The following is a 25909-nucleotide window of genomic DNA, read 5'->3' as shown; positions in this document are numbered from 1 at the left end:
TCTTTTTTTTAGTTTCCAAAGGTGCCATTAGAATCATGTGATCTAGCCTGCCAATGGCTAAATCCCCATTGCCTGAAGTCTGTCTACTACCTGGAGGACAATTTGTCGAATTGTAAAAACAACGGATGAATGGATGGTTACTCGCCTTCTTTTCATTTTCTTTTTTTTTAGTGCCCAAGAGGAGAGCACTATGTGCTTTACAAGGGGTCTTTCGGCAACAAATCTTTTCCAACTTGGGTGTAAATACCAAACTTTAAAAACAATGGTCAATGCCTCTAGAGGTCCACACTCTCTACAATTCGAACATATGGCGTTCGGAAAGATGGTCAGCCCCATCTTCTTGTGCCCATTCAAGCATAATTCTACTTTACATAAGTAGGATATTTGTACCATGGATAGGGACGATACCTAATACAAAGTTTACTAAAGTAATGAAAATAGACTTAACCGAGAATGGTACGAGTGTTTGATTCTGGCCTCTTCTTAGAAGAAGATTGATCGATAGAGTAGATTACTAAGCGGACTTAGTTACACTCTTCTGTGAAGGACCGACAGCTTCATGGATGTGTAACAATATAGGACCTTATCCAAAATGGCTAGCAGGAAGGTATTATTTAGATTCTTTGATCCTATATAAATACCCAAGATCTACCTAGCGAATAACCGATGTGGGACTAAACACACGCCTGCATGGGTCCTCACATATTTTTTTTGTTCAAACCCTAACGTCTTCATCAGGCTAAGGGTTCAAATCCATTCGAATCTAATCACAAATATCACAATCGGCCTGTGGTCAGCCCCAATGGATCTGTGCTGCAGCGTCCTCTAGTTCGCATAGATTATAGGCCAGGTCCGCTCTGATACCATTTGTAATAATATAGGACCTCATCTAAAATGGCTAGCCGGAAGGTATTATTTGAATTTCTTGATCCTATAAGTATGCAAGATCTATCTAGCGAATAACCGATGTGGGACAAACATACGCCCGCGTGGTCCTCACAGGATGAATGGAAGCATGATGGATCAAGACATAGATGCACTCATGAGCGATCAATGGCCTTCCTAGAACACTCATACGGACTCAAAGAATAAATTCCTTTTAGCCAACTCAGGAGTAGGCGGATAGTGCAACCTTAGTGACCTAGATTCCATCACGATTGATCAAGTACTTAGAACACTCATAAGTACCCTTCCATGACTGACCCATTTATTGAACGAGTAAGAAGAAAGAGAATATAACCATCCTTGGTATGGAGTTTATCACAAACAAACTTGAATGAAATTTCAATTGAATGATTGACCAACTGAGTGAATGTGATAATCTTTTGTTTAGCTTAGCTTTTGCTATCCTTTCTAAGTCATTCCTGACTGAAGATCATCGGCGTCAATTGTTAGTTTGTTTGTTCTACATAATGATTGATTCATTGTCTATACTCAACTTTAATCGAACTTTTTAATCTAAAATATTACCTCACCTTATTAAGTATGCAGTTGGAGTTATATTTTTCCTTAAGACAAGTTTTTTCTCTCTAACACCTTTATTCCTTCCAAGAGCATGGTTTGAGAAGTTTTGTTTCGGTCAGCCTTGTGCTTTCTACATGTTTTGGCCACTTTTCATGCTAACACATCATACATCATGTTTTAATAGTAAGGACTGCAGCTGAGAAGGGACAAAAAAAATAGAAGAGCGTTGACGAAACGTACGACCAGATCATGCGAAGAGCTCTTTACCCTATTGATTAGGAGTCTCAATCAAAAACCACCAGGCCATGTCTCCCGATAAAAGATGATCCCCACAATAGATGTCAGGCCTTGGCTTCTGAAAAGAAGATTGGATCCGCACTAAGAAGATCTACAAAATTGTCTAACCTAAAAAGTTGATCAAAGGAAACTTGAATCAAAGAATAAAGATATGGCACACACCAAGGTGCGGATAGAAGTTCTAGTCACTATATTCATATTCATTAAATAACCACTGCTTAACTTAATTAGATCGCATAAGATAAGCAAGTGGGTTCAAGTAGCTAGTCCTATTTGAAGGTAAGAAGTTCGGGTAGTAAGGGGCAGGTTGATATAGGGGGCTATATTTTATATCAAAATATGGTCTTGCTCATTTCCCATCAAGGAATGGAGATTGGGTTGGTGTTGGAAGGGATGAAGGTTTCTCTTTTCCAGCATGTAGAAATACTAAAGTCTTGGGGTGTGCTAGCGTGTGTACTCTTCTTCTGCAAGACTCCATCGAAATCTACTACTCACTCATTGGTTTGTGTTCCATTATATTATGTTAGACTATGCCTTCTTCAATTCCATTCTTTGTGTCCCTAGTCGTTGTCTTCTTGCTGTCCCAACCCAACATGCATTTTAGAGTGCCGTGCCAGAGCGATAGGCGCTCCGCAGTCACGCATTCGAGCAAGAGCCTTTCTTTGCTATGTAAATAGAGGGTCGGAATAAGTGTAAGACCCTCAAAAAAAGAATGGATTAAGGTGGGCTAGCTTAGGTTAGAGCATTTGCCAAAACAAAAAGGTTTATTTTAGTAGCGATATGTTCTAGCTTAGAAGGATAAATAAAAAAGCTTATTTTACGTTAGCTCCTCAACGAAGAGCCCAACCACTATGCTAGATCGGCATTCATCGAAGCTAGAGCAAATGAAAGTAAGGAACCTTGGCTCTTATCACCGAGGCTTATACTTCTACATACATATTGCTGAGTGATTGTTGATCCCCTATCTGCTTTTGATGAGCCCAAAATACTTGAGTATATTTCATATTGTACTAATGAATTCAAGCGAGTGTTTCAGGCAAATTACTTTTAAACTTATAAGAATGCCTTAGAAAATGGTTCAGAAAATTCAAGTTGAACTTTACTCATGTTTGGAACCATTAAAGTATTTGCCTTGCACTCGAGTCGACTCCCAAAATTCACGAGTCAACTCTGGCACATGATTACCTTCTGGCACTTCCTCGAGCCGACTCCCAAATGAGGAGAGTCGACTCTTATAGTAAAAACAGAGAGTAGTTTTTTCAAGTGCAGAGCACGAGTCGACTCCAACTGTTCACGAGCCGACTCTTACAGTGAAAACAGAGAACAAATTTTCAAGCTACAGTGTGCGAGTCGACTCCCAGAAGTTTCGAGTCGTCTCCTGCAAATTGAAGCTGCAAAGTAATTTCTTCGGCACAGTAATCAAGTCGACTCCAACTATTCACGAGTCGACTCCTACAGAAGAAGGCCGAGAGCAATTTTGCACAGACCAGAATGCGAGCCAACTTCAGAATTGCTTGAGCCGTCTCCTGAAGAATAGCTGGAAGTTCACATTTGAAAATGTCGTGGGCGAGCCGACTCCCGATTCCTTCGAGCCGACTCTTACAGGATCGACAAAGAGCCTATTTGTAAGAACCCGATTTCGAGTCGACTCCAGATTTTCACGAGACGTCTCCTGTTTCAGCCGAGCCGACTCCAAAATGGGCGAGTCGACTCCAATCCTAACGGATTCTTTGTCAGGACGCGCAGTTTTGTCAGAACGGCTCTTTTCTCCTCTCTAACGGCTAGTTTTCAAGGAGTTAAGTTATAAAAGGTGGTTCTAAGTATTAACAAAAGAAAGAGAGAAGATCCATTGAGAGCATTCAAGTCTATCAACTACCGAAGGAGTGTTAGAGCCATTCAAAAACGAAAAGAGGAGCTATTGCATCCCAAGCGATTTCAGAGCACTCCTCATATTAAAGGCTCATTGAAGTGATCCTCAACTATCAGTGCATTTAAGAGAGGATCCAGTAAAGGAGAAGCAAAGTTTTCCATCGGCAAAATCTGTTTGAAGGCTTCTTCCTTTACATTTTGCTTATATTGCTATATCTGCTTATCTAGAAGCTTGTAATCTTTAAACCTTATTTCTCTGATTATTTGTTACTTGATTCAATCGGGGGATTGAATCAAGGGGTTAAGGTTTGTTGGTGAGCCCGTAAAACCAACGGGGCTGTTTGTGAGCCCGAAAAAACAAACGGGGAGGTTTTAGTTGGTGAGCCAAGAAAAACCGACCATGTTCGTTGTGATCCTGCGAAAACAACAAGTTAAGTTTTGAGCTTGTAAAACAACCGGGCTGTAATCTTGAGATTATAGTGAACTCCTAAGAAAAGCTTAGGAAGTGGACGTAGGAGCAAGAGTTGGCTCCGAACCACTATAAAACCTTATGTTTATGTTGTGATCTATCTTGCTTTACTTCTTTACTGATTTCTTATAAATTACTCAATTATATTTGCTTAAAATCAAAAAAAAAAGCTTTCATTAATCACATTAGATAAAATTTGAAGAATCTGGTTTTAATTAGAACCCAATTCACCCCTCTCCCTCTTGGTTGTCTTCTGGGCAACAAGTGGTATCAGAACAGGAGCTCTAATATTGATTGTTGATCCAATCTATTTGAGCAAAAGATTAAATGGCAACTCAATTTGGGTCTACCCTAAGTGAAAGGCAGTCTACCAATAGGCCACCTTTGTTCGATGAAACAAACTACATCTATTGAAAGGCTAGAATGAGGATATTCATACAAACCCAAGATTATGATGTTTGGAGCATAATAATAAATGGACTATACATTTCCACATACATTGTAGATAATATTGCTGTTCCCAAGCTTGAAAAAAATTGGGATGATAATGATAGAAAAAGGGCCCAACTTAATGCTAAGGCAATGAATATACTTTATTGTGCCTTAGATGCAAATGAATTCAATAGGGTTTCCACCTGTATTTCTGTAAAGAAAATATGAGATAGACTTGAGGTTACCCATGTGGGTACCAACCAAGTGAAGGAGTCTAAAATCAATATGTTTGTACATAAATATGAACTGTTTAAAATGGAACCATCTGAAACCATCACATGCATCTTCACAAGATTCACTGATATCCTTAATGGCTTGAAAAGCCTTGGAAATACTTATTCTAGCAGTGATCTTGTTAGAAAAGTCCTTTAATCTATGCCTCGCACATGGAAAGCTAAAGTGACAGCCATCCAAGAAGCTAAAGACCTCAACATACTTCCGCTAGAAGAGCTCCTTGGATCCCTAATGACACAGGAGCTGACAATAAATCAACATAATGAGGATGAGACCTAGAGAAAGAAAGGGATAGCCTTTAAGACCACTGCTCAAAAGGAATATAAGGACAGCAGTGAGGATGAAGAAGAAGAAGACGACGATGTGGCACTCCTAGCAAAGAAATTCAACAAATTTATAAGGAAAAAGAAGACACACTTCAATAGAAATCCCTTGGTTAGAGGAGAACCAGAAAAAGAAAAAGAGAAGGAACCTATGGTATGCTATGAGTGTAAGAAACCTGGACATTTCAGACATGAGTGTCCTCTATTTAAGAAGACTTTTAAGAAGAAAAAAAAGGTGTTTGTAGCCATATGGAGTGATAGTGATAAGACATCATCCGAAGAAGAACCACAAGAAGTGACTAACCCTTGTCTCATGGCCTCAAAAACGAGGTAACATCCGAACCTCTATTGAACTTTACTTTTGAAGAACTACATGATGCTTTTCATGAACTAATCGATGAATATAGAAAACTTGGAATGAAAAACAAAGAACTGAAAGCTGAAAATCAAACTCTTGTTGATCATTCAAAAATTCTTGATAAGAAAAAAGAATATTTAATTAATGAAAACCAAAAGCTATTTTTAATGAAAGAAGTAGATAAATACAAACATATTGTAGAAAAGTTCACTTATAGTTCAGAAAAATTAGAAATGATTTTGAACAATCAAAGAGCTATTTTTAACAAAGCCGGTTTAGGTTATAAATCAAATAACAAACATAAGTTTCTTTAAAACTTCTTTGTTGAAGCAAAAGAGACTAAAACTGAAAATATAATTTGCTTCTGTTGTGGTAAAGTAGGTCACAAAGCAAAAATATGCAATTTTAGAAAAACAAAAAAACAAAAGAAAATAAAAAAAATTTGGGTTCCAAAAGGAACCACTTAAACTAACCATGATGGACCCAAGAAGGCTTGGGTATCTAAATCCATTTGATTGTTGCTTCTAGAAATGTCTTGCAGCCAGCATAGCAAAAGAAGTTAGTATCTTCATAGTGGCTGCTCAAGACACATGACGGGTTACAATGATCAATTCTTCACCCTTGAAGCAAAGGAAAGAGGAGTGGTGACTTTTGGTGATAATAGCCAAGGACGCATTGTTGGTATTAGTAAAATACAAATCACACCTTTTACCTTTTATAGATAATGTATTATATGTTAATGATTTAAAACACAGTCTTATTAGTATTAGTCAATTGTGTAACAAAGGATTTAGGATTACTTTTGAAGCATCTCTATGCATTGTAGTTAACCCCATAGATAATGACATCATCTTCATGGGATATAGACATGGCAATATATACATGATAAATCTAGATTATCTTACTATGAGTAGTCATTGCCTAGTTGCCATGGATACTAGAATTAATGAAGCTAGTTGGATATGACATCGTAGGTTAGGTCATGCTAGTATGGATTTAATATTAAAGTTAATCAAAGAGGAACTAGTTGAAGAAATTCCTAAGTTAAAATTTGAAAAAGATAGAATATGTAAAGCATGTTAATTAGGTAAACAAACAAAAAATTCTTTTAAATCTAAAAACATAGTGTCAACCTCTAGACCACTAGACTTACTTCATATGGATCTTTTTGGTCCTACTAGATCTACTAGTCTAGGAGGAAAGAAGTATGGATTTGTAATAGTGGATGACTTTTCTAGATATACATGGGTACTGTTTTTAGCACATAAAGATGAAATGTTTTCTACTTTCCAAAAATTTTATAAGAAAGTTTTGAATGAGAAAGGCACAACCATTATTTTAATTAGAAGTGATCATGGCACTGAATTTGAAAATCACCATTTTGAAAATTTTTGTGATGAAAATGGAATAACTCACAATTTTTCAGCATTTAGGACACCTCAACAGAATGGGGTAGTGGAAAGAAAGAATAGAACATTGGTTGATATGGTCCGTACCATGCTATATGAGGAAAATCTTCCAAGATACTTATGGGCTAAAGTCATAAACACAGCATGCTTTATTTTAAATAGAGTTTCAATCAGACCAATCTTAAGGAAAATTTCTTATGAACTTTGGAAAAGTAGAAAACCAAGTATTAGCTATTTTCATGAGTTTGGATGTAGGTGTTTCATACATAATAATGATAAAGACAACCTAGAAAAATTTGAGTCTAAATCAGGTGAAGAAATTTTCTTAGGATATTTCTTAACTAGTAAAGCATATAGAGTCCTTAACAAAAGAACACTTGTGGTTGAAGAATCTATTCATGTCATATTTGATGAAACTTTTAATCATCTCTCAAGAGAGAAAGACCCTGAAATAGAAGCCGGAATCTTAGAAAATGAAATTAAAAAAATAACAATCAATAAATCTTCAAGCTACAATAATGAAGAAGAAACTGAATAAATTGAAAATTAGACTATTGAACAGCAAAATCATGATCTACCCAAAGAATGGAAATATGCAAAAAGTCATCCTAAAGAGTTAATCATTAGTGATCCATCTCAACAGATAAGAACAAGAGCATCTCTTAGAAATGTAAATAATCACTTAGCTTTTGTTTCATAAGTTGAACCTAAAACTTTAGAAGAAGCTGAAATGATTCAAATTGGATAAATGAAATGCAAAAGGAACTAAATCAATTCACTAGAAATAATGTTTGGAACTTACTTGAAAGACCCAATGAAATTTTTGTAATAGGAACTAAATGGGTCTTTAGAAACTAACTTGATGAAAATGGAATTGTAATAAGAAATAAGGCTAGACTTGTAGCCAAAGGATATAACTAAATGGGTCTTTAGAAGAAGGCATAGATTTTGATGAAACTTTTGCTCCTGTAGCTAGACTTGAAGCAATTACACTTTTACTTGCATTTGCTTGTCATATGAATTTCAAATTCTTTCAAATAGATATTAAAGTGCATTTTTAAATAGGTATATAACTGAAGAGGTTTATGTGGAACAACTTTCCGGTTTTGAAAATCATAATTATCCAGATCATATTTTTAAATTAAACAAAGTACTTTATGGATTAAAACAAGTTCTAAGGGCTTGGTATGAGAGATTAAACAAATTTCTTTTGGACCATGATTTTTCTAAAGGACATGTTGACACTACATTATTTATGGATTAAAACAAGCCCCAACCTCCGCGATTAGCTCATCTTTCGAACTTGATCTTTCCAGATTTTCTCTTCCGAATCAAGTCAAACTCCCTTCCATTCGTAATCGGTTGCCACCCGCAATGGATTATCCCCGTCCCACGCTCATCCCATGCGCGCGATCTTCAGCGCCTCAACCCTCTGAATCGGTCCAGATTGGCTTTGATCCTCCTAGATTCCCTACTCCAGATCGGACCCAGCCTTCATCCCGTCCATAATGAACTTCCATCATCCACGGGATAAGACTCAGGCGTCCATTCTCAGCATCCTCAACGACTGATTTTCTTCCAGCCACTGAGATCCTCTCAACGCCCACGTCTTCCTCCACATTGAAGCAGCATCGGCTTCTTCCAATTCAGCTGCAGCCGCAACCATTTCGGGATACGATCAACTCCATCCTCCCAAGTCCAGCTACCCAGCCTCCGCATGCGCCCCAAACTTCACGGAAAGCAGCTCATGAATCCGAACCAGCCTTCATCTTCGCCACACGTCCGCTCTCATCCCTTGCATCCACGTCAGCAGCCTCTACCCTTTCTCTTGTTCACGGATTGATTCCAACCTCCAGAATCCCAGCAACGTATCAACTTCCCGTGATCAGCTCTCGCATGAATCCCGTGTTCTTATCTCCCTTGCTTCGGAACAGCCACAGGAGGTAAAACAGGGGGCTGGTAAAGCTATATAAAGAGGGAAGTTCTGATCGAAGGGGGCATTCCAGGGGAGCCGGCTGATCCCATCCATCCTTTGGAGGAGTTCCCATGGGAGACAGATGAGGGAGGAAAGAACCAGAGACGGGAGAATGAAAGAAGAGATGCAAGCCTCCTGTGCTGCTGCCGTCCACCACTACATGGAAGCCTAAGCTCATCACTAGGATAGTTGAAGCCCTAACAAAGGGACAAGAGTTTTGTATATTTAATTTTCTGTTCTTAAAGTTGAATGAACTTAATGCTTTTAATGAATATCTTCTTTTATCTCATATTTAATTTCTGTGATGTTAAATGTGACGTTTATACAACTGGTTTTCATGGTCATTAAGTAAATATAAAGATCATCTATGCTTAAGAAAGATACAGTGTCCTACCACAATAGTTTAGGGTAGACATTTCATACAAACTGAAGATGGATGTTCCTAAATTGCTTTTGTGACATTTTATTTGAATGCTTATTCGACTTGTAGCTTATTTGCATGTTAATCCAAGAATAAACTAAAATACAATTAATCCTTGTTGCCATGATAGTGGTGAATTCCTTATCCTAGGTTCTTCTTCTTATATCACTTTCAATTGCATTCCTTATTAAATTTCTTAGTTTATTAGTAGTCACAAACTTTTTTTTAAAATATTTTTTTAAGAAAAATAACTGTACCCCAATTCCTGTGGATCGATACCCTTAATCATTATCCTACAGGATACGTGCTATTGCATGGTCTTTAAAGTTGACCATCAATTTTTGGTATCGTTGCCAGGGATTGAAAGCATGGTTGTTTTCTTTTTATTTGTTTATTTTTATTTGTTTCTTTTTAGCGATTGGATACATCGACTTCCTTATATTGCTATATTTTTGAGATGTACTAATCATTATTTGTTTTTTAAGGACTATCGAAGAAAAAAAAAGAAAGAAGGAATGAATTTTGGATGACTAAAGGACACATACTGACGAGGTTTGATCAATTAGCTTGCTGCAATTTTTGCGTGGTAACCTCTAAACCTCTCTTGTCCTTTCGCGCATCAGCTTGCAAACGTAGTGGGGAAGCTCGGCACATACGTCTTGGCATATGTGTGTCTAGTCTGTCACCCCTTTTAAACTACGAGTGCTCGAATAGATATTCTTTAGGTTGCTCATGCATTTGAATCCTTGTTATGATTGTTTGATTTAATTTGAGTAAGGCGTGTATGCTTGCTGGACACACAACTTAATATATCACGCACATAGTAAGGGCAATTACCCCAACAAGATAAGAACTGGATTTCATCACCAGATTCTTGCCCAAATTAGGTGAGTCAATTCTCACATAGCTATCACTTTAATTAAAATCAATTAGACGTTGGCCCCTAGGGACATTCGAGCTCAATAGGACGAAGATCACCGAAAGTTGCACCAATTTCGCTCTATGGCTCAGTTGATGTCTAGGCAAGTTTTATCCCTATAAGGAAGACAGTTCATCTGTTTGAGGCAAGTGATTTTTAAGTGGGACCTTTGCGAACGCATCATAACCCCCGTACTTACCTGGGAGCTTACCTGGTCAACTCAGTTCATTAGATCGGATTGGAGGCTTAAGTGCCCTCTTCAAACTAGTTAGGAGTTGTCTAGTGATTTTAGGGCAAACACAAGAATTTGATATGTTTTTTTTTTAATGCATGCTTGACTGCACTTGATTGATCAGAAGAGTTTTAGTGTATGCTAGGGTGCCGTTCCAGATCTCCTGATTAGTACCTTTTGACCCTGAAATAGAGCATTCTATTAGGACTCTTTGAGCCGAAATCCTTACCTATAGAACCATAGGATCTGCTTGATAAGTGATGAATAATATATAAATAAATATATTTTACCTAGCATTTATTAGTATTTTTATATATATATTAAAGTTTAAACATGAGAAAATATGTTCACCTTCATCAATGCATTTTAATTCAATTTTGATTATTGATTAAGCTTAATGTATGCAGGTCGAGTCAAGCTCAATTAGGTAAAGCCTAAACTGACACTGCATCATTTCACAATTTCACATCCTCCGGAGTCGACTCCAAGAACTCTTCTCCAAATTCTAATGCTTCCCACCATCTTCCTACCTTCCCAACTCCCCTGTTCCACGACATTCATCCAGAACGGAATCTAGATTAGAACAAAAACATCCCCTGTTTCTCTGCGACCTCCTCCACATCCTTTCCGATCTTATCTTCCCAAGATAGAACCGAGTCCAAGATTCCTTCTGCTGCAAGATCAGCTTCTAGATAAGCTTCAAATCCCAGCAGAATTTCATTATCCTACAGATCAGCGAATCCAACCTTCCTCCTCTTCCGAATCCTTCCCAGATTTTCCCTCGGGCTTATCTTCATCTCCACCGCGTTGAACCAACATCAGCAACTTCCGGATCAACCCCATTCAACTGTGTCCGAGCATCCTACGAGCATCATGTCTTCCCAGATTTTGTCCCGTTCGGATTACATCCTTATCCCCCGCTTCGGATAAGTCCCAAACTCCCTCCCATTCGTAGTTGTCCAGCAAATCCTTCATCGCCCATGATGAATCCAACGCGTCCCAGCTACATCCAAGATCCTCTCCGCATTGAAGAAGCGCCGATTCCTTCCATCGCCCACGGATAAGTGCAGCTCCTACCAGCCTCCGAGATCCTCCCAGCATCCTCTCCCCTGTTCCGCGTGTCCATTCCCTTCCGGATGAGAACCAGCAACCACTGCCAGCTGCTCCCCCTCGCAGACTCAAATCAACTTCCGGATCCCTGAGAACAGAGCTTATCCTCTCCGAAAATCAAGCATGTCATTCTACGTTCAGCCTTCCACATTCCAAGCTTCTCCTCGCATCCATAATCCTCTTCCCATCGTATCTTCACAACAGTCTCCACGTCCCAGCCATCTTCCGGACTGATCCCAGCCAAATTCCTTAGTCTCCTGCATCCGGATATCCCGCGGCCAGCCAAGATTCAGTAGCCATTCAGATTAGATCCATCTCCCGTTTCCAGCATCCCACTGTTCGCAAGGATCAAGCAATCCTCCCGTGTCGTGGCTTCCAATCTTTTCTCCCTTCGGAACAGAGTATCAGCCTATCCACTACTTCCGAACCAGCCCAGTCTTCTGGATTCATCCCAACCAACCGCGAATCAAAGTCTTCCTTATCCCCCGCTTCGAAACAGGATCCCAGCAATTTTTCCTTGATTCATCTTCATCCCATGAGCCATATCCTCCCTCCGGATCACTTCCCCTGCATCCCAGTAGAACAGAGTTCAGCCACTCCGCGATTGAAGGCTCCATCATCCACGGATTCAATTGTTCAGCATGAGCCATCCACCATCCACACTTCTCCCCAACTTCATGGATCGTTATCCCAACCACGAACGAAGTTCCAGCTTGTAATACCCCATGAAAAAAAAAAAAAGAGAAAAAAAAAAAAGGAAAGAGAGATGGGCCGGCCCGAAAAGACCGGGCCCATCCCTCTTTTTCCGATCGTGCCCTAGGCACGATCGTGGATGAAGAGAGGAGAATGGGAGAGAGGGGGGCGGCGGCGTTGGAGGGGATCGTCGGAGAGGAGATGGGCGCCGAGGTCCGGCCGGCCGCGGAGGAAGACCACTTTCCTTCGGTGAAGATCCCCACAGGTGAAGAGACCTTGGAGCCGTGCGCATTAATCCGAGCTGCTCGCGGACTTTCTCCACCGAGTCCTCGCCGGAAGGGTCGCCGGAGCACTTCGTCGGACCGAGGTAAGTGTGGCTCCTCTCCTTGCTCATCCTTTGCTAGAGATTGGGCTGCGCCGGTTGGGGTTTGGCTGATGAGATCGCCGGAGAAGAGTCCGAAACAGGGAACCCCTGTTTCGGCTTTTCTCCTTCGGATTTCGTCGCCGCCGGCCACCGGGTTGGCCGGGATTCATGGCGGGTGAGGTTGGTTGGGACTGTGTGAGGGTCGGAGAGGGATTTTCTAGAGTTTTAGTGGGGATGGGGATGGTGGACCGAGGGCGTCCCGCACGGTTCCACCTCCTTCTTCTCTCCCTCTCGCGTCGGCTGGCCACCGGCGGCGACAGCGGCGGCGGTCGGGGGCCACTGGGGTTGCCGTCGGGTGGGGGCCGAGCCACTGCCAGTGGATCTTCGGAAGAAATGGAGGAAGGGGGAGGGGACAGTGTCGGTGGAAGAAGAAGAAGAAGAAGAAGAAGAAGAAGAAGAAGGAGAAGAGAAAAGAAGAAGAAGAGGAGGAGACCTCTTCTTCTCTCTTTCTCTTGGATAGCCACCAACGTCGGCGACTGCAACAGGGGCGGCCGGCGATGGTTCGGCCAATGGTGGCCGAGGGTGGAGAAGGTGAGGGCACAGCCACCCTGGCTGATGCCCTTGGACCGAAGAGGTGGAGGAAGAACCCTTCTCTCTCTCATCCACCCCTTCTTTTGGTCTCTTCACCGGGACCGACTATCGTCGCGGCGTGGCTGCGGCTATGGCTGGCGATGACGTAGGCTGGCGGTACAAGGTGGAAGTCGGGCTATCCCGACTGCCCTAAATCTGGAGGGATTGAGATGTTTGGGGACCTGGTGATGGACCCCATAGTAGATGTGAATTATGGTTTAGAATATTTAAATATTAAATAATTTAGTTTGTGATTTATAATTGATGTTGTAGGGGAAGAGTCAGCGGTGCCAGGAGGTTTTGATCAGGGGACTCAGCACCCCAGCTCGTAGGTTGTGATCCAGATCTGTATTTGAGTCTGTCTACAATTTCGGTAAGAATCCTTGTACGCCAATCCTACATGATATAAATATTTTACACTATATATATATGTTTGATATGCTATGATCCAGGCAAAACAAAATGGTTTTTATATTTAAATTGTATTTTGATCGTCTTTGCTTGTGATTGGTATAATGATAGATGCATGCATGCGCATAACCTACACCTGCAAAATTGGCTGATGGATGTGGTGCTCTAAACTAACCATATGATATTGGTTGCCCTGTCACGGGCTGGAAACGTGATTGTGGTTAGTTTATAGCCAGAAATAAATAAAAGAAAATGGATGTGTAGATGTAAACTGGATTGTATGAAAAGGAACTTTGGGTTTATCTTGTTATTATGGCAGGCCCCGTCACAGGCTGAAAATGTGGTATTTTGGTAGGCCCCCTCACAGGCTAGAAATGTGGAACTATAATGTGCAGGCCCCGCCACAGGCTGAAAATGTGATATTTTGGTAGGCCCCCTCACAGGCTAGAAATGTGGAACTATAATGTGCAGGCCCCGCCACAGGCTGAAAATGTGATATTTTGGTAGGCCCCCTCACAGGCTTGAAATGTGGAACTATAATGTGCAGGCCCCGCCACAGGCTGAAAATGTGATACTTTGGCAGGCCCCATCACAGGCTAGAAATGTGGAACTATAATGTGCAGGCCCCGCCACAGGCTGAAAATGTGATAATTTGGTTGCCCCACCACAGGCTGAGAAATGTGACCGAGATTTGACCCAAAGTCGGAAAGATAATTAAACCGGATCAAGTTGAAGAAAAGACATTGAAACTATAATACATGTTTATGAGCTATCATATGCTATATAATTCTTGTGTGGCTGGACTTTTATTGATGATTGATGTACATACTTGTATCGATTATTTGAGCTTTGATAGCCGGTTTATGACTTCATGATATGTGCTTTGACTTGTCGTGGTTTTCAGATTTTTATTATTATTGTGTTGGTGTGGATGTGTAGGGATTCTTACTGGGCTGTAAAGCTCATCCTCTTTTTTTTTTATCAGAGTTGCAGGATGCATAGATTTGGATGGGATGGGTGCAGAGTGCGAATACCAGAGTTATTAGTTAGTTAGTTTGTTTATCCTTCTTTGATGTCGATGAACATTTGAAGGATCTTGTAATTGAACCAATTTGTTTATTTGGACATGTCGGATTTGTCTATTTGAATTATTAAATTAGTTGTGGATTTATTGGAATTTTTGTTAATCATAGGCCTTGCATGATCTTTAGGGCACTGCTCTAGGGCTCATGCGGCCGGTCGCGTACCGGACCCGGGTGTTGGGTTCGGGGCGTGACAGAGTGGTATCAGAGCCAGGTTTAGGTATCCCAGGGTTTATGTTCAGGTGAGTGTGAGTGGAGAATTATGATAGAAAAACTATCAGAGTCTTGGTTTATAATCATTTGAGATTGTAACAGGAATGATATTATAATCTAAGGTTTAAGACCACTAGGGACTGTGGCCTTAGTGGCATTAAAATTTGAGGTTTAAGATTATTGGAAAATGTGACAAATTGGAATCTGAGCATATGTTTAAGAACACTAGGGATTGTGATAGAAATATATCATAGCTTAAGGTTATGATCACTTGGGACATGATAATTAAATTCAGTGCTTAAGGTGTAAGATTACTGGGCATTGTGATAAAATGTATGCATCGGGTTTGGTTTTCGATGAGTGTGGAAAGAAAGTATAAATTGTCTTTGATCATGATAAAAAAAGAGGTTTGACCTAAGATAAGTGTAGGTCAACAATGGCATATCGAGTATACCATGTTCAGATATTATTTAAATGATTTAAAAGTTCAAATTTGATGTGGGTTTTGATGTGATCATACTTTTGGTTTTGCTGCTAATTATTAGAGTGGGATTTGTACGTTGATTTAGTATTGGAGTAAGCTAAGGAGATTTCATAATATTGAAAGGAACGTTCTTCGAAGTTGAAAATGTATGTGGATTATATTGGTGTTGGCATGTTGGATATTGCAAATAGGTCTATTTCCTATGGTTGTATTTGAATATTTTGAGGCCATAGAGTATGCATATTGATGGGAGAATTCTAATTATTTGAATTCTCATGTTTGGATTGGGCTCCTGAATTTTCTTATAATTGTTGGAGATTATTGGATGTGTTAATCTAAAACTCGAGCCTAGATTTAAGATTTGAGCAGGGATCTTTTGTCATTGTTGATGAAGCCACTAATAAATGTCATATTGAGTAGAGACTTCGGTCATGAGATGCTTACATGAATTATCATATATAGCATTGTTGATGGATGTTAAGAATCTTGGTGAAGAAAGATCTGGAGATCGATAGAGTTAATTCCTACTCATAGTGGTATTGGCTCAACAGTTCTAACCTATTGAATTTGAAGTAAATTCTGTTGGAAGGAAAATCAATGTAGATTTTCTAATTAAATTGCTAAGGGAATACAAGAATTACCCCCTTTAAATTAAACTTAGATATTTTTGGATTCTAAGAAGGTTGTGGAGATCACGTAGTGACCTTAAACTTGACTAAAGGATTGGGGGTTAGTTATGGTAAGTACACTCGATATAAATTGAGGACAAAAAGATCTAGAGATTTTGCTCTAATTATACTTGAAAATTTAAAATTTGGATTTTCTTAGTCTCAATGCAAAGTGATACTTTAGTCAGAAATCATTTTGTGATTTTAAAGAATTTGATGATTTAGATCAGAGTGCGCAGCGGAAGTGTAGTGGTTTGAGTTATTTTGAAATTGATTAGAAACTAATAATGATAATAATAATAATAATAATAATACCTTGATCTGAAAGGTATTATTATGGAAGACTTGAGTTAGTCTTCTAGTAGAGGGGAATGTCGTTGATTCTTTGCCTACTGGAAGTAGTTGTGGGCTCTCCTATTTTTGATAATTCTAAGAAGAATTATGGGGCATCTCAAATTTAGCGTTAACGGATTGATAGCTCTGTGATTAAGCTTGGGTCGGGAATGATTTAATATAGTTCTTCGACTCCTAGCTCTGACATTGTTAATATACCTATTTAAACAGGTTTGCGGTTTTCCTAGGATAAAGGTTGATTATTTAATCACAGGCAAAGTTAAGAAAAGAAAAATGATTATAGAATATTAAGAGTATTTGATACTAAAGATTTCTCCTATTTTTGTCAAGCTAATTATGATCTCTATGTAAAGTCAAGAGAAATTAATTTCTTTGGGATATAATTATAGCATTTTAATCCAAGGTTGGAAGTTTGAAATTCTTTTGAAGGAGATCAAAAGAACTTACTACGTGTGGCAAATAGAAAGGATCAAGTTTTGAGATGCTGTAATTTTTGTATGTCAAAATCTTGTGAGTATGTACTCCAAGAAGGAGATTATTTGAGATCTCAGGGATGATATGATAGATGTATATATATATATATATATTTTAGTTTGAGGCTTCAAGTAAGTTAATTTCGAGGACGAAATTTTTTTAAGGGGGAGAGTATGTAATACCCCATGAAAAAAAAAAAAGAAAAAAAAAAGGAAAGAGAGATGGGCCGGCCCGAAAAGACCGGGCCCATCCCTCTTTTTCCGATCATGCCCTAGGCACGATCGTGGATGAAGAGAGGAGAATGGGAGAGAGGGGGGGGGCGGCGTTGGAGGGGATCGTCGGAGAGGAGATGGGCGCCGAGGTCCGGCCGGCCGCGGAGGAAGACCACTTTCCTTCGGTGAAGATCCCCACGGGTGAAGAGACCTTGGAGCCGTGCGCATTAATCCGAGCTGCTCGCGGACTTTCTCCACCGAGTCCTCGCCGGAAGGGTCGCCGGAGCACTTCGTCGGACCGAGGTAAGTGTGGCTCCTCTCCTTGCTCATCCTTTGCTAGAGATTGGGCTGCGCCGGTTGGGGTTTGGCTGATGAGATCGCCAGAGAAGAGTCCGAAACAGGGAACCCCTGTTTCGGCTTTTCTCCTTCGGATTTCGTCGCCGCCGGCCACCGGGTTGGCCGGGATTCATGGCGGGTGAGGTTGGTTGGGACTGTGTGAGGGTCGGAGAGGGATTTTCTAGAGTTTTAGTGGGGATGGGGATGGTGGACCGAGGGCGTCCCGCACGGTTCCACCTCCTTCTTCTCTCCCTCTCGCGTCGGCTGGCCACCGGCGGCGACAGCGGCGGCGGTCGGGGGCCACTGGGGTTGCCGTCGGGTGGGGGCCGAGCCACTGCCAGTGGATCTTCGGAAGAAATGGAGGAAGGGGGAGGGGACAGTGTCGGTGGAAGAAGAAGAAGAAGAAGAAGAAGAAGAAGAAGAAGAAGAAGAAGAAGAAGGAGAAGAGAAAAGAAGAAGAAGAGGAGGAGACCTCTTCTTCTCTCTTTCTCTTGGATAGCCACCAGCGTCGGCGACTGCAACAGGGGCGGCCGGCGATGGTTCGGCCAATGGTGGCCGAGGGTGGGGAAGGTGAGGGCACAGCCACCCTGGCTGATGCCCTTGGACCGAAGAGGTGGAGGAAGAACCCTTCTCTCTCATCCACCCCTTCTTTTGGTCTCTTCACCGGGACCGACTATCGTCGCGGCGTGGCTGCGGCTATGGCTGGCGATGACGTAGGCTGGCGGTACAAGGTGGAAGTCGGGCTATCCCGACTGCCCTAAATCTGGAGGGATTGAGATGTTTGGGGACCTGGTGATGGACCCCATAGTAGATGTGAATTATGGTTTAGAATATTTAAATATTAAATAATTTAGTTTGTGATTTATAATTGATGTTGTAGGGAAAGAGTCAGCGGTGCCAGGAGGTTTTGATCAGGGGACTCAGCACCCTAGCTCGTAGGTTGTGATCCAGATCTGTATTTGAGTCTGTCTACAATTTCGGTAAGAATCCTTGTACGCCAATCCTACATGATATAAATATTTTACACTATATATATATGTTTGATATGCTATGATCCAGGCAAAACAAAATGGTTTTTATATTTAAATTGTATTTTGATCGTCTTTGCTTGTGATTGGTATAATGATAGATGCATGCATGCGCATAACCTACACCTGCAAAATTGGCTGATGGATGTGGTGCTCTAAACTAACCAAATGATATTGGTTGCCCTGTCACGGGCTGGAAACGTGATTGTGGTTAGTTTATAGCCAGAAATAAATAAAAGAAAATGGATGTGTAGATGTAAACTGGATTGTATGAAAAGAAACTTTGGGTTTATCTTGTTATTATGGCAGGCCCCGTCACAGGCTGAAAATGTGGTATTTTGGTAGGCCCCCTCACAGGCTAGAAATGTGGAACTATAATGTGCAGGCCCCGCCACAGGCTGAAAATGTGATATTTTGGTAGGCCCCCTCACAGGCTAGAAATGTGGAACTATAATGTGCAGGCCCCGCCACAGGCTGAAAATGTGATACTTTGGCAGGCCCCATCACAGGCTAGAAATGTGGAACTATAATGTGCAGGCCCCGCCACAGGCTGAAAATGTGATAATTTGGTTGCCCCACCACAGGCTGAGAAATGTGACCGAGATTTGACCCAAAGTCGGAAAGATAATTAAACCGGATCAAGTTGAAGAAAAGACATTGAAACTATAATACATGTTTATGAGCTATCATATGCTATATAATTCTTGTGTGGCTGGACTTTTATTGATGATTGATGTACATACTTGTATCGATTATTTGAGCTTTGATAGCCGGTTTATGACTTCATGATATGTGCTTTGACTTGTCGTGGTTTTCAGATTTTTATTATTATTATGTTGGTGTGGATGTGTAGGGATTCTTACTGGGCTGTAAAGCTCATCCCCTTTTCTTTTTTTTTTATCAGAGTTGCAGGATGCATAGATTTGGATGGGATGGGTGCAGAGTGCGAATACCAGAGTTATTAGTTAGTTAGTTTGTTTATCCTTCTTTGATGTCGATGAACATTTGAAGGATCTTGTAATTGAACCAATTTGTTTATTTGGACATGTCGGATTTGTCTATTTGAATTATTAAATTAGTTGTGGATTTATTGGAATTTTTGTTAATCATAGGCCTTGCATGATCTTTAGGGCACTGCTCTAGGGCTCATGCGGCCGGTCGCGTACCGGACCCGGGTGTTGGGTTCGGGGCGTGACACAGCTCCCAGCAACCTCACGCGCCTTCTCCGCGATTCATCCTCATCTCCTCTCAACCGTGAGCATCCACGCCATCCCGTGCATCCAACGACCGGATCCGCTCAATCTCTGCATCCTTATCCTTGGTTCAAAAGAGGGGAGGAGAGAGAGATGGGCAGGCTATAAAAGGGAATCGATACATGAAGGCGAGAGGCATTCCTTCTTCCCCACCAGGGGCTGATCCCATCAATCTTTTCTCAGGCTGAGTTCTCATAGAGGTAAAAGAGGGAGAGAATACTTTGGGTATTTTGGGAATGACTTCCTAAAAGAAAGAAATAATGAATTGCTGAGAGGGAGCCATTCTCAGGGGAGTCTCCAGAGAGAATGAATGAAGAGATGGAAGCTCTTGGCACTACTGCTGCCGTCCACCACTGCATGGAAGCCTAATCTCTTCACTAGGGCTGGATGCAGCACTAACAAAGGGCCAAGAGTTTTGTATTTTTGATTTCTATTCTCGGAGTTGTATAAACTTTATTTTGTTCTTAATGAATAATTTATTTCATCTCATATTTAATTCCTGTGATTTTAAGTATGATGTTTATACAATTGTTCTTCATGATCACTAAGTTAATAAAAGATCACCCATGCTTAGGGAAGATGCAGTATCCTGCCACATTAGTCTAGGGTATACATTTTATGCCAATCGTAGATGGGTGTTCCTAAATTACTTTTGTGAAACTTTATTTGAATGCTTATTAGGCTTGTAGCCAATTTGCATGTTAATCCAAGAATAAATTAAAATACAATTAATCCTTGTTACTTTGTTAGTGTTGAATTCCTTGCCCTAGGTTCTCTCAACTGATATCATTTTAATTGCATTTCTTTATTTAGTTCAATAGTCCTCACAAACTCTCTGTTTCAAATATTATTTTTTTAAGAAAATAATTGTACCCCAATCTCTGTGAATCGATATCCATAATCACTATCCTACAAGATACGTGCTATTACGTGGTCTTTAAAATTGACTATCATTGCTCCACCTGTCGAAATGGTTGAAGAACAACCTAAGCTGTTAAAGGAGTACTTCACTCCTTCTATTTATATCTCTCCATCTTGTATTCGACTATCTGATACCACTGCTGTTGTACAGTTTGAAATTAAGTCTAGTGTCATCCAAATGCTTTTCTCTTTTAATGGACTCAATAATGAAGACCCATACAAACATTTAGATGAGTTTCTTGAGATCTGCACTACTGTCAAAATTCAGAACTTCACTGATGATGCTCTGAAACTTAGGCTATTCCCTTTTTCTCTTAAGGATAGAGCTAAGCAGTGGCTCCATTCATTAGAAGCTAATTCTATTCTTTCATGGGCCCAAATGCAACATGAATTTCTAAAAAAATATTTTTTCATAGGAAGAACAAACCAATTTAGGCGTGCTATTACGAGCTTCTCCCAATCTGATGGAGAAGAATTTTATGAAACTTGAAAAAAATTTAGAGACTTACTCTGAAAATGTCTGCATCATCAAATACCCAAATGGCAATTAGTGCAATGCTTTTATGATGGATTGTCTGAACGAAACTATCAAATGGTCGATGTTTCTTGTGGGGAAAACTTTCATGCTTAAAAGTGAACATGAGGCATGGCAATTGTTTGAAAATCTCAATGAAAATTCCCACCACCATGCCTCCTCCGCTCATCAAGCACCTCCGAGTTTTCAAAAAAAAGGGACCATATATGAAGTTAGCTAGTCCATAGGTCTATCTGACAAAGTAGATGTACTGTCCCGCAAGTTGGACCAATTAATGTCTAGAGAATAATTTCCAAACTTTCTCCAAGCACAAGTTTGTGCTCTCTGTTCTAGCCCATCTCACCTTGTTTATGAGTGCCCTTCGGCAGCTCAATTTTCTGAATTTGTGCAAGAACAAGTTAATGCTGCCCAAACATAATCCCGACCGAGTAATGATCCATATTCCACTACTTATAAGCCGGGATGGCGCAACCATCCAAATTTCTCTTGGAAGCAGCAGACTCCCAATACCTTCCAACCTTATTCCCAAAATTCTCAACCTTTCCAGAATGTTCATCCAAACCGTCCTCCTACTCACTATTCACAATTTCAACATGTCTCTCCTCCACCACCCCAAAGAGATATGGCTTTTGAGCAAAAAGTATTGACTGCCCTTCAAGGATTAGAAGCCAATACACAATTGTTGCACTCCCATACCCAGTCTATTGCCAAATTAAAAACCCAACTAGGGCAGCTAGCGAGTGCACTAAATAGGAGAGAGGAAGGCAAGCTTCCGAGCCAACCAGTGAATAATCCGAAGGGGCAGTACATGGCTCAAGAGACTCATCCGAATGATGTTCAGCATGAACAAGCTAATGCCATGACTACCTTACGAAGCGGACGTATAGTGGACAATAAGGTTGGAGAAAAAGAACATAAGAAAAATGAAGATAGGAGTATGACTGTGCCTGAAAAGAACCCAAACTCTTCTTTGCCACTATCTAGTCCAGTATCGACCACACCTTTTACACCGAAGGCCCCTTTTCCTCAATATCTGAATGCACCTTCTCCCTTTGGCATGAAAGAAACTTCATTGGAAGAAATAATGAAGATTTTCAAACAAGTCAAATCAATCTCCCTCTCCTTGATGCCATAAAACAAGTTCCATCCTATGCCAAATTTCTCAAAGACCTTTGTACCCAGAAACGAAAATCTAGGACACATGTGCCTTAAAAGGTCTTCCTAACTAAACAAGTGAGCTCCATCCTCCAGCACAAAACCCCTCCTAAGTTCAAGGATCCTGGTGCGCCTACCATCTCTTGTGTAGTAGGAGACAATTCTATTGATCGAGCACTATTAGATTTAGGGGCAAGTGTTAATCTTCTTCCTTATTCAATTTATAAGAAGTTCGAATTAGGTGAATTAAAGCCTACTTCGGTATCCCTGCAATTGGCTGATCGATCTGTTAAAATACCACGAGAAACAATTGAAGACGTCCTAGTCAAGGTAGACAAATTTTATTTCTTAGTCGATTTCATCGTCCATGATATGGAACATGTGCCTAATCTTAAGAAATAAATTCCTATGATTTTTTGTCGTCCCTTCCTAGCCACAGCCAATGCATGTATTAATTGTAGAACTGGGGTGATGGATATATCTTTTGGAAACATGAAAGTCAAGCTAAATGTATTCCATACCTCTGACCAACCTGCAAGGAAAGATGAGTGCTTCCTAATAGACAAAATGGATGATCTTGTAGAAGAAGCTCTTCCCTATATTCTAGCAGACGACCCTCTGGAAGCATGCTTAGCCCATTTTGATATTGATAACTTTGATTTAGACAAGGCCATAGAACAAGTTAATGTCTTGCTCGACAATCCGTCTCCCACAAATTCTCATCCTTGGTGAATCTGATATGAACCTCTTCCTACCCTTTCTAGTGCGCCACTGTGCCCCTCCATCGAGTCCCCTCCCAAACTTGAGTTAAAGCCACTTCCAATAACACTTAAGTATGCTTTTCTAGGACCAGAAAATATCCTACCTGTAATCATCGCGACTGACCTGTCTGATAAATAGGAAAGTCGACTTTTGAGCATGCTAGGAGAAAACAAACATGCAATTGAATGGTTCGTAACCGATCTAAAGGAGATTGACCCATTTATTTGTATGCATCGAATTCACCTAGAAGAAGATACAAAACCTACCTATGAAATGCAAAGGAGACTCAATCATAACATAAAAGAGGTAGTCAAGAAAAAAAGTAGTAAAGCTGTTAGATGCTGGAATTATTTACCCTATCTCTGATAGCAACTGGGTGAGCCCTACTCAAGTAGTACCAAAGAAGTCGGGCATTACTATAGTTAAAAATGCGGAAGGAGAGTTGATGCCCACACGCACGACCACTAGCTGGTGTGTTTGCATCGACTATAGAAAGCATAGATTCTGATGGCTAGCATAGATCAGATCTCATGAGACCTGCCCACTATTACAATGAAAAAAGCACTACCCTGGAACGTTCGCTAGACAGAGAGTAAGCGACTTCTATTAGCACCGGATTGTCAAGTTGAATTGATCATGTCATGTGCAACGTCCATCAATGATGGTTCATTAATGTCCATGGATTTAGACTCCTTCCCCCTTCCCTTATACGAAAAAGATCGAGAGGGGCCCGAACCAAACCAAGAACGGAAACAGAAGCCTTTCAACTCACTCTTGTATGGCTCGTCCTTGAGCCCTGGGTGGGTTGGCTAGGTCTTTTTCTATTGTTCTATTCCTGCCATGATAAAGACGCACGGAAGAGGTATGGTATGCCCAGCGCGTGGAGGATCCGTTGAGAGTGTCCGTTGTCTCGGTAGGGAACAGTACCTATTGTCTTAAAAAAAAAAGGTCAATTGTATGGTCTCCTATTGTTTGATCCAATATTTACCAGGGACGAGCCCCAACTTCCATAGGCCCTTAGTTCGACCTCCCATAGTGGTCCTTTCTTATATTTAAAAAAAGTGGAGTGGGGCCAATTTATCATACTTGCTTCGTGTGCCCCCCTTTCATTGAGTGCCTCGCCCAATTCACTAGGTTGTTGGCCTACCAAGCACTTGCCCACTTCTCCTGCCACTTGCTTGGCAGGCAGAGCGCTCGTTATTCTGACTGATCCCTCTGCTGGCCCCCCTCCTATTGTTGTAGCCATAAGCTATGCCGGATTCTCACACCTACTCTAGCTCCCCCTATAAGGCAAGAGCAAGCTCAGCAGTCAACCTCTGACATTAGGGGGTCTTTCGCCTTTGCCAGATCTATAAAGATATTACATGTCCTCCATCCTAGATTTCCTCACTATGGCCATCTAGTTCACTACTACTACCAAACAGTATCATGTTTACAATACTATTACCGATATGCAAGTATTATCTCAAACCATGAAAACCCTGGTTGTGCTTCTGGTTTCCATTCCCATCATCAAATTGAGGGAAAATCCTTGCTTAACAAAAAATATAAATGGCATATGCAATCTCGAGGTTTTAGTCGATTAGTGATTACACTGCAAAACCAACCATTGTGGAAGATGCTCAGCAATGTGCGGATATCAGAAGAAAAATGTACATTACACCTAAATCGATTAGCAAGTGGATTGCACTTTTGCCTATTTGAGAGGTGGGAAGGAAAGAGTTTCGGCAGCAAACAAAAAAGCAAGGTTCATAGAAGTCAAGGAAAGAGTGGTTGGTCACCTAGTCAATGGTAGTGTGGAATCCAAAGCTGGGAAGAAAAGAGTTTCGGCAGCAAACAAAAAAGCAAGATTCATAGAAGTCAAGGAAAGAGTGGTGGGTCACCTAGTCAATGGTAGTTTGGAAACCAACTAAGCAGCCTTAATAAGCAGTGGAATCCAACACAACTACAAAGAGTTTGCAGCTTGTGGAGGCAAAGGAAATAGCACCACCAGCAGAGCATCAGAATAAAAGCCTAGGTTGCTCCTATGGCTGACCCTACTTAGCCTTCACCACTAGTGATGGAGGTATTTTTTTACCCTTGACCCGAAATCCGAACCTGTTGACAGAGCCTTTTGATTGATAGTTCCATTATCATGTGTTGCCCAGAAGACAACCGGAGGGGGGGGGGGGGGGGGTTGAATTGGGTTCTAATTAAAACTGGATTTTTCAAATTTTATCTAATGTGATTAATGAAAGCTTTCTTGATTTTAAGCAAATGTAATTGAGTAATCTATAAGAAAGTAGTAAAGAAGTAAAGCAAGATAGATCACAACACAAACACAAGATTTTTATAGTGGTTCGGAGCCAACCCTTGCTCCTACGTCCACTCCCCAAGCTTCTCTTGGGAGTTCACTATAATTTCAAGATTACAGTCCGGTTGTTTTATAAGCTCACAATCCAACTTGTTGTTTTTGCAGGATCACAATGAACCTGGGCGATTTTTCTTGGCTCACTGACTAAAACCCCCCCATTTGTTTTCTCGGGCTCACAAACAACCCCGTTGGTTTTACGGGCTCACCAAGGAACCTTAACTCCTTGATTCAATCCCTTGATTGAACCAAGTAACAAATAATCAGAAAAATAAGATTTAAAGATTACAAGCTTCTAGATAAGCAGATATAGCAATATAAGCAAAATGTAAAGGAAGAAGCCTTCAAACAGATTTTGCCGATGAAGACTTAGCTTCTCCGTTGCTGGATCCTCTCTTGAATGCGCTGATAG

At 40.8% G+C, this 25909-nt stretch overlaps 2 long non-coding RNA genes across 2 annotated transcripts; both read left to right on the top strand.

The window, feature by feature from the left end:
* Nucleotides 1–10921: 10921 nt before the first annotated feature.
* Nucleotides 10922–14787, top strand: LOC120106520. Its single transcript, XR_005508650.1, has 3 exons — nucleotides 10922–12632; nucleotides 13533–13632; nucleotides 14656–14787. It is a non-coding gene; the product is annotated as an uncharacterized LOC120106520 (long non-coding RNA).
* A 2444-nt stretch (nucleotides 14788–17231) lies between these two features.
* On the top strand, nucleotides 17232–19556 carry LOC120106521. The gene is made up of 3 exons (XR_005508651.1): nucleotides 17232–17460; nucleotides 18374–18473; nucleotides 19426–19556. It is a non-coding gene; the product is annotated as an uncharacterized LOC120106521 (long non-coding RNA).
* The last annotated feature ends 6353 nt before the right edge of the window (nucleotides 19557–25909 follow it).

The sequence above is a fragment of the Phoenix dactylifera genome, unplaced genomic scaffold, assembly GCF_009389715.1.
Source record: "Phoenix dactylifera cultivar Barhee BC4 unplaced genomic scaffold, palm_55x_up_171113_PBpolish2nd_filt_p 000555F, whole genome shotgun sequence".
NCBI lineage: Eukaryota > Viridiplantae > Streptophyta > Magnoliopsida > Arecales > Arecaceae > Phoenix > Phoenix dactylifera.
This window is presented reverse-complemented; position numbering and strand designations above follow the sequence as displayed.